Genomic DNA, 7741 nt, shown 5'->3' with positions numbered 1-7741 from the left:
GGACAGGTTAAAAGAAAGGGAGAGAGAGGGACAGATAAAGATGGGGAGAAAATAGAGACAGAAAATTAGAAAAGGCAAAGGGATGGGATGAGAGAGAGACAGGGAGAGAAACAGTGACAAAAAGACAGAGAGAAACAAGGAGAAAGACAGAGAGAGGGTGAGAGAGGCAGAGACAAGAGAAAGGCAGAAACAAAGAGATAGAGAGAGAGAGAGAGAGAGAGAGAGAGAGGTGGAGGTTAAGAGAGACAGAGACAAAGAGAGAGAGAGATACAGAGAGAAAGGGACAGACACATATCGTAGGTCCGCCCAAAACCAATATGATAGATTAATCAACTTGGGTGCAGGAAGCTGTCACTCAGGACCTTCTGTCGGTCACTCATAGATCACTCGGGGAGGGACCACAGATAGGGAGAGTAACGAGGGGAGTAAGAGGGGCGTGAGGGAGAGTGGGGAGGGGTGGGGAGAGTGAGAGGGTGGAGGATAGTGAGAGGGGTGGGGGAGAGTGAGAGGGGTGGGGAGAGTGAGGAGGGGTGGGGAGAGTGAGAGGGGTGGGGGGAGAGAGGAGAGGGTGGGGAGAGTGGAGAGGGGTGGGGAGAGTGAGAGGGGTGGAGGATAGTGAGAGGGGTGGGGGAGAGGAGGGGTGGGGAGGGGGGGGGAGGGAGAGGGGTGGGGGAGAGTGAGAGGGTGAGGGGAGGAGAATGAGAGGGTGTGGGGAGAGTAAGTGAGAGAGTTTTCATTACAATTAATAATAATAATAATAATAATAATAATAATAATAAATAATAATAATAATAATAATAATAATAAGAGAAACGAATTAAATGAATAAAAATAAGGAAAATTAATCAAAAACCTTCAGTAACTTAGTGGAAGAATAAGGAGAAGAAAATTACAATAAGAAGAATAAGCATAAGGAGGAAAGCAGTAAAGTAGTGTGGAGGAGGCGAGAGAGAGAGAGATAAGAGACACTAAATGAGAGATAAAGACGTAAACAAAGTCATAAGAAAAGAGATTATCTCCCTCGTTTGTCTCAAGTATTTCTGTTCTCTCTTTCTCTGTTTTTATCTCTGTCTGTCTCTCTGTCTCTCTCTCTTTGTTTGTCTGTCTGCCCCTCTGCCTCCCTTTCTGTCTCTTTCTCTGTCTTTCTTCTTGTGTTTTTCTGTCTCCATTTATCCCCCCTTGTCTTTAGTAGTGTCTCCCTGTCTCTCTCCCTCTCCCCCTATTCCTTCCCTCCAACTCTTCCCCATTCCTTCCCTCTCTCCCCATTTCCCTCCCTTCCTTTCTTCTTTCTTCCCTCCCTCCTGCTTCACTCTCTCTCTCTCTCCCTCCTTATCGCCATTCCTACCTCTCCTTCCCTCACAGTTCCGCTAATTCAGGGTTGCGCTAAAAGTCTGTACGTGGGCTATTACGAGATACAATAAAACCCGGATCTAACGACCAGGCCTGGCCAAGTGTCCCTTACCTGGCTGTGTTTTGTTCAAGGTTATGTTCTGGTGCCGGTGAAGAAGGTGCGTGAGGAAGAGGAGCAAAAAGAAATGGAGGAGAAGGAGGTGAAATAACAACAACAATAATAATAATAATAATAATAATAATAATAATAATAATAATAATAATAATAATAGTATTACTAATAATAATAATGGTCAAAAGTCGTTCTGGACCCTGTTATTGGTCTACGTCAACGTGACGTCACTTCCGTTGCAAGGGTGTCCGCCATATTGGATAAAAACCCGTATAATTAATCGTTAAGAAACAATAACACCAATTAATACAGGTAATGGCGGAGGAATGTTTACATCACCTACAGAAATATTAACATATATGTTTAAAACACCAATCAACAGATTTTTATCACAGCAAATATATTCATTGGCTGGGCGAGTCAAGTTTAACCACTAAAAGAGCAGTTTCATCGAGTATTAGTATCTGTGTAACCAATCAGAACAGCTCATCTGACGAAAGAAAGATCCATCAATCCATCCATCCATCCATCCATCCATCTAGTGCTAGAAATCTAAAGATAACAAATATGTTTGTCTCAGAGGAGGGAGGCTCAAGGTCAAGTAAGACGTCACGAGTTTGACCTGGGTGGTGTGGGTCAGACAGGCGCGTCTCACCAACTTTGTTTTCTTCTGGATCAACCAGCTGGAGTTCCTTCGGGTAATTTGGTCATAGAGTCAAACTTGTATATACTGTATTTCTCTACAGTATGTTCACGCTCATCAGGTGGGATTATGACGCATGGAATGAATAAGAAGAAATGGTGATATTTAAGAGGGCAGAAGAGAGTAATAATGATGATGATGTGTGTGTGGAGGTGATGGTGGTGGTGGTGGCGACAGTGAGGCTCTGAGGTCTGTTGGTGGTGGTGGTGGTGGTGGTAGTGGTGGTCTGGACTGGAGGCGACGACGTCAGTGTCTCCCCAGCCAGCTAGGTGAGCAGACGCTCCCACTCACCACGTCCTGGCTGCCGCCGTGTTCTCACCCCAAACCCATCCTTAACCTTTAAAAGAAAACTAACCTAAAGAAACTTATTTTCTCATGAACTCCTGCCAGAAAAATAAATACATTATAAAAGCCAACGTCCTTGGAACAAGGCCAGTGATAGTACCATGGTGTAGAACAAGCAGTTGAGGGTAGTTAGTGGCGGATTACAAGCGAGGAGTGAGAAACACTAAGGTTCTTGTTGTGTTGTGATCTGCGGCGAGTCATTCTCCTGCTGCCACTCAGGATATTACTAGGTAAGTGGCCTACAGAGGGTTAGTGGGGGGTAAGTGGCCTGCAGAGGTTGTAGTGGGGGAATTAAGTGACCTCTACACTCTAGAGGGTTAGTGGTGGGGTGAAGTGGTCTTCAAAGTGGTGGCGGTGAGAGGAAGTGGCCTCTTGAGGTGTAGTGGTGGGGATAAGTGGCCTTCAAAGTGGTGGTGAGAGATTGCCTCGTAAGGTGTGGTGGTGGGGGAGGTAAGTGATATCGAGACAAGGAAGGAAGTGGTGTGTGTGTGTTCGTGTGTGTGTGTGTGTGTGTTCGTGTGTGTGTGTCTGTGTTTGTTCGTGTGTGTGTGTGTGTGTGTGTGTGTGTGTGTGTGTGTGTGTGTGTTCGTGTGTGTGTGTGTGTGTGTGTGTTCGTGTGTGTGTGTGTGTGTGTGTGTGTGTGTGTGTGTGTGTGTATGTGTGTGTGTTCATCTACCTGTCTGTCTTCCACACAGTTTATGTATTTAATTTTGAGTCGATGTGCTTCACTATCTATCTACCTATTCCTTCTCTCTTTCTTTACCCATTCCTTCCTCCCCATCTCTCTCTCTCTCTCTCTCTCTCTCTCTCATTGGCCAACACTTCATATCTGTTATCTTAAATATTTTGTCGCGACTTCATTCATTCACTCACAGGTGACCCGCGTGAATGATTGATGGTGAAAGAAGGAATGAAATTTTCGTATTCCCAGGAACAAAAGATTGGAATAGAGTTCTTAGAATGAAGGTGAAAGTAGGAATGAAATCTTGGAATGAAAGTGAAAATGGAAATGACAATAATAGGATGCGTGTGTAAAAGTGGGAATGAGGTCATTTATTCAACCGAACTTCACTATGAAAGTAGGAATCAGTATCAGGAATTAAACCAGGAATGGGATTGTTTCTCATCTTTCTAGTCTCTAATGAAAGCAGGAATTGAAAGGCAAAGAATTTAGATTAAAATGGGAATTGGGAATTATTTGATATTCGATAGGGAAGTAAAGTTCTGGAACGAGACGAGAAAGTAGGAACGGGAATCTTTCTTTCTTGTTTAGGATAAATTTTTGAAAGTAGGAATGAAATATCGACTAAAGTTTGAATTCAGCTTATGAAAGAAGGGTATTTAAAGCCTTTAAATACACATGAAAGGAGGAATTTTCCTTAATTTTTGAATAATTTGTGAAAGCAGGAATAGATCAGCGAGTGTAAATAATTCTCTTTTACATTTACAGAAGAATCAGTTAGTGGAATTTATTTTATTTTGCATTTACATAGGAGGATGATAATATTTAAAATTTACAGTGAAAGGAAAAAACATGAGTAGAGATTATCATATTTTTTACATTTACAAATATATTTAATGTAAAAGATTCTCATTTACACCGAAAATTTTCCGAAACTTATTTAAAGAAAAAATGAATTGAATTTTATACATTTGTAAAAATATATCTTTTTTTTAAATAACAAACGAAACGACAAGAAAATGACCGATAGATACTGGAATGAATAGACAAAAATATTAAGAGCAAGGATTTTCTCACGACATTTCGTTCACGCAGGCACAAAGTTTTGGGTCAATATCCGCGGGGATTAAAGTTGGCGACGGACGGTCCAGCCCCTCGCTAATATTCGCCAAGTTTATGGTGCTACTGAATGCGAGGTTTGGATAGGTTGAATATTGGTGGTAGTGCTGAGATCACCTGAAGATTAGCCCCCATCCGCAGCTTATTTCACCTGATGATTAAACACCCTAACGCTACCTGGTGCGGGAGAGGGGGGGGGGTGGTAGATTAGGTTGGTAATGTTTGGTTTGGTCAGGGTGGGTTAGCTAACATTTGGTTGGTTTAGGTTTGATTAGGTAATGTTTGGTTAAATTAGGGAGGAAGGTTTAAGTCACATTAAAATTATTAATTTTGATTAAGGAAAAACAATCATTTTCAATATTCGAAATTTTCCATAATATTTACATTATTGAACTTTGGCACTATAAAAATTTCCTCACGTATCAAACTATAGTTTATCTATATGTTTATCATATAATATCAAGGAATATATATATATATATATATATATATATATATATATATATATATATATATATATATATATATATATATATATATATATATATATATATATATTTTTTTTTTTTTTTTTTTTTTTTATACATTAATGACGCGTCAACAACAAGACCGAACAACTTTCACAAGACTGGCTCGAACTGGCTCGATCGCTACTGAAATTTGAGCTTCCTGCGACCATTACACCACAATATTGTATTTCATCACTATTTTCGACATGCACATTATGAAGTTCAAACCTTAAATTCTAAGCATAAATCACATGGCAGAAGAGAATTTTTGTTTTACATTTCGATAAATATATAAAATCCACTTGACTCCCGATTGAAAATGTTCCAATACTCTTGATGCTCTCTCTCCGTTTCCCTCCTTCCTCCCTTTGGCTCCATCCTCCCTTCCTCCTTCCTCCTTCCCTCCTTCCTCCCTTCCCTCCTTCCTCCCTCTCTTTCTTGCTCCAAAAATGTAAACCGAAGCTCGGAGTTGGTAATATTATATAGCCCTTGACTATTGTACTCTCTGTCTGGGGGTACAAGTGGTCCTGGCGGGGAAATTTAATTCGCTGAGAACATAATCTTTAAATTATTGGATCTGTGTTCCCTAAGCCAGTAAATGTTCAGGTTTATTATCTGAACGTAAATTCTCTCTGGCACCGAACCTCGCCCGACGATTTTTTTAAAGTTTATGGTTAACACGTTCCCCGTCGCCATAATGCCTTGGGGGTGAGTGTGGTTAACACGTTCCCGTCGCCATAATGCCTGGGGGGAGGTGTGGTTAACACGTTCCCCGTCGCCATAATGCCTTAGGGGTGAGTGTGGTTAACACGTTCCCTCGCCATATGCCTGGGGGTATGGTTCCGTCGCCATAATGCCTGGGGGTGAGTGTGGTTAACACCCCGTCGCCATAATGCCTGGGGGTGAGTGTGGTTAACACGTTCCCCGTCGCCATAATGCCTGGGGGCGAGTGTGGTTAACACGTTCCCCGTCGCCATAATGCCTGGGGGTGAGTGTGGTTAACACGTTCCCCGTCGCCATAATGCCTGGGGGTGAGTGTGGTCACGTTCCCCGTCGCCATAATGCCTGGGGGTGAGTATGGTTAACACGTTCCCCGTCGCCATAATGCCTGGGGGTAGTATGGTTAACACGTTCCCCGTCGCCATAATGCCTGGGGGTGAGTGTAACACGTCCCCGTCGCCATAATGCCTGGGGGTGAGTGTGGTGCACGTTCCCGTCGCCATAATGCCTGGGGTGAGTGTGGTTAACACGTTCCCCGTCGCCATAATGCCTGGGGGTGAGTATGGTTAACACGTTCCCCGTCGCCATAATGCCTGGGGTGAGTATGGTTACACACGTTCCCGTCGCCATAATGCCTGGGGGTGAGTGTGGTTAACACGTTCCCCGTCGCCATAATGCCTGGGGGTGTATGTCGTTCCCCGTCGCCATAATGCCTGGGGTGAGTATGGTTAACACGTTCCCCGTCGCCATAATGCCGGGGGTGAGTGTGGTTACCGTTCCCCGTCGCCATAATGCCTGGGGGGAGTTGGTTAACACTCTCGTCGCATGCCTGGGGGTGAGTATGGTTAACACGTTCCCGTCGCCATAATGCCTGGGGGTGATGTGGTTGACACGTTCCCCGTCGCCATAATGCCTGGGGGTGAGTGTGGTTTAACACGTTCCCCGTCGCCATAATGCCTGGGGGTGAGTATGGTTACACGTTCCCCGTCGCCATAATGCCTGGGGTGAGTATGGTTAACACGTTCCCCGTCGCCATAATGCCTGGGGGTGAGTGTGGTTAACACGTTCCCCGTCGCCATAATGCCTGGGGGTGGTATGGTTAACACGTTCCCCGTCGCCATAATGCCTGGGGGTGAGTGTGGTTAACGTTCCCGTCGCCATATGCCTGGGGGTGAGTATGTTAACACGTTCCCCGTCGCCATAATGCCTGGGGGTGAGTATGGTTAACACGTTCCCCGTCGCCATAATGCCTGGGGGTGAGTGTGGTTAACACGTTCCCCGTCGCCATAATGCCTGGGGGGTGAGTGTGGTTAACACGTTCCCCGTCGCCATAATGCCTGGGGGGTAGTATGGTTAACACGTTCCCCGTCGCCATAATGCCTGGGGGGTGAGTATGGTTGACACGTTCCCCGTCGCCATAATGCCTGGGGGTGAGTGTGGTTGACGTTCCCCGTCGCCATAATGCCTGGGGGTGAGTATGGTTAACACGTTCCCCGTCGCCATAATGCCTGGGGGTGAGTGTGGTTGTTCCCTGCCATAGGGGGTGAGTGTGGTTGACACGTTCCCCGTCGCCATAATGCCTGGGGGTGAGTGTGGTTAACGTTCCCGTCGCCAATGCCTGGGGGTGAGTATGGTTAACACGTTCCCCGTCGCCATAATGCCTGGGGGTGGTGTGGTTAACACGTTCCCCGTCGCCATAATGCCTGGGGGTGAGTGTGGTTGACACGTTCCCCGTCGCCATAATGCCTGGGGGTGAGTGTGGTTAACACGTTCCCCGTCGCCATAATGCCTGGGGGTGAGTGTGGTTGACACGTTCCCCGTCGCCATAATGCCTGGGGGTGAGTGTGGTTAACACGTTCCCCGTCGCCATAATGCCTGGGGGTGAGTGTGGTTAACACGTTCCCCGTCGCCATAATGCCTGGGGGTGAGTGTGGTTAACACGTTCCCGTCGCCATAATGCCTGGGGGTAGTGTGGTTGACGTTCCCCGTCGCCATAATGCCTGGGGGTGAGTGTGTTCACGTTCCCGTCGCCATAATGCCTGGGGTGAGTATGGTTAACACGTTCCCCGTCGCCATAATGCCTGGGGGTGAGTGTGGTTAACACGTTCCCCGTCGCCATAATGCCTGGGGTGAGTGTGGTTAACGCGTTCCCCGTCGCCATAATGCCTGGGGGTGAGTGTGGTTAACACGTTCCCCGTCGC

General features: G+C 45.8%; 1 protein-coding gene across 4 annotated transcripts in view; it reads left to right on the top strand.

Annotated features, from left to right (window-relative positions):
• The first annotated feature begins 2372 nt into the window (after positions 1 to 2372).
• The window catches only part of LOC121858610 (uncharacterized protein CG3556-like), a 90325-nt gene continuing 84956 nt past the window's right edge, over positions 2373 to 7741 (top strand). For all 4 annotated transcript variants that reach the window (XM_042355124.1, XM_042355126.1, XM_042355127.1 and 1 more), the window contains exon 1: positions 2373 to 2740. The gene's annotated coding sequence lies outside the window, so the exon portion shown is untranslated. The remainder of the gene's footprint in view (positions 2741 to 7741) is intronic.

This window comes from Homarus americanus, unplaced genomic scaffold (assembly GCF_018991925.1).
Source record: "Homarus americanus isolate GMGI-L3 unplaced genomic scaffold, GMGI_Hamer_2.0 scaffold74, whole genome shotgun sequence".
Lineage (NCBI taxonomy): Eukaryota > Metazoa > Arthropoda > Malacostraca > Decapoda > Nephropidae > Homarus > Homarus americanus.
Note: the sequence above shows the minus strand (reverse complement) of the source record. Positions and strands in the feature narration are given on the sequence as shown.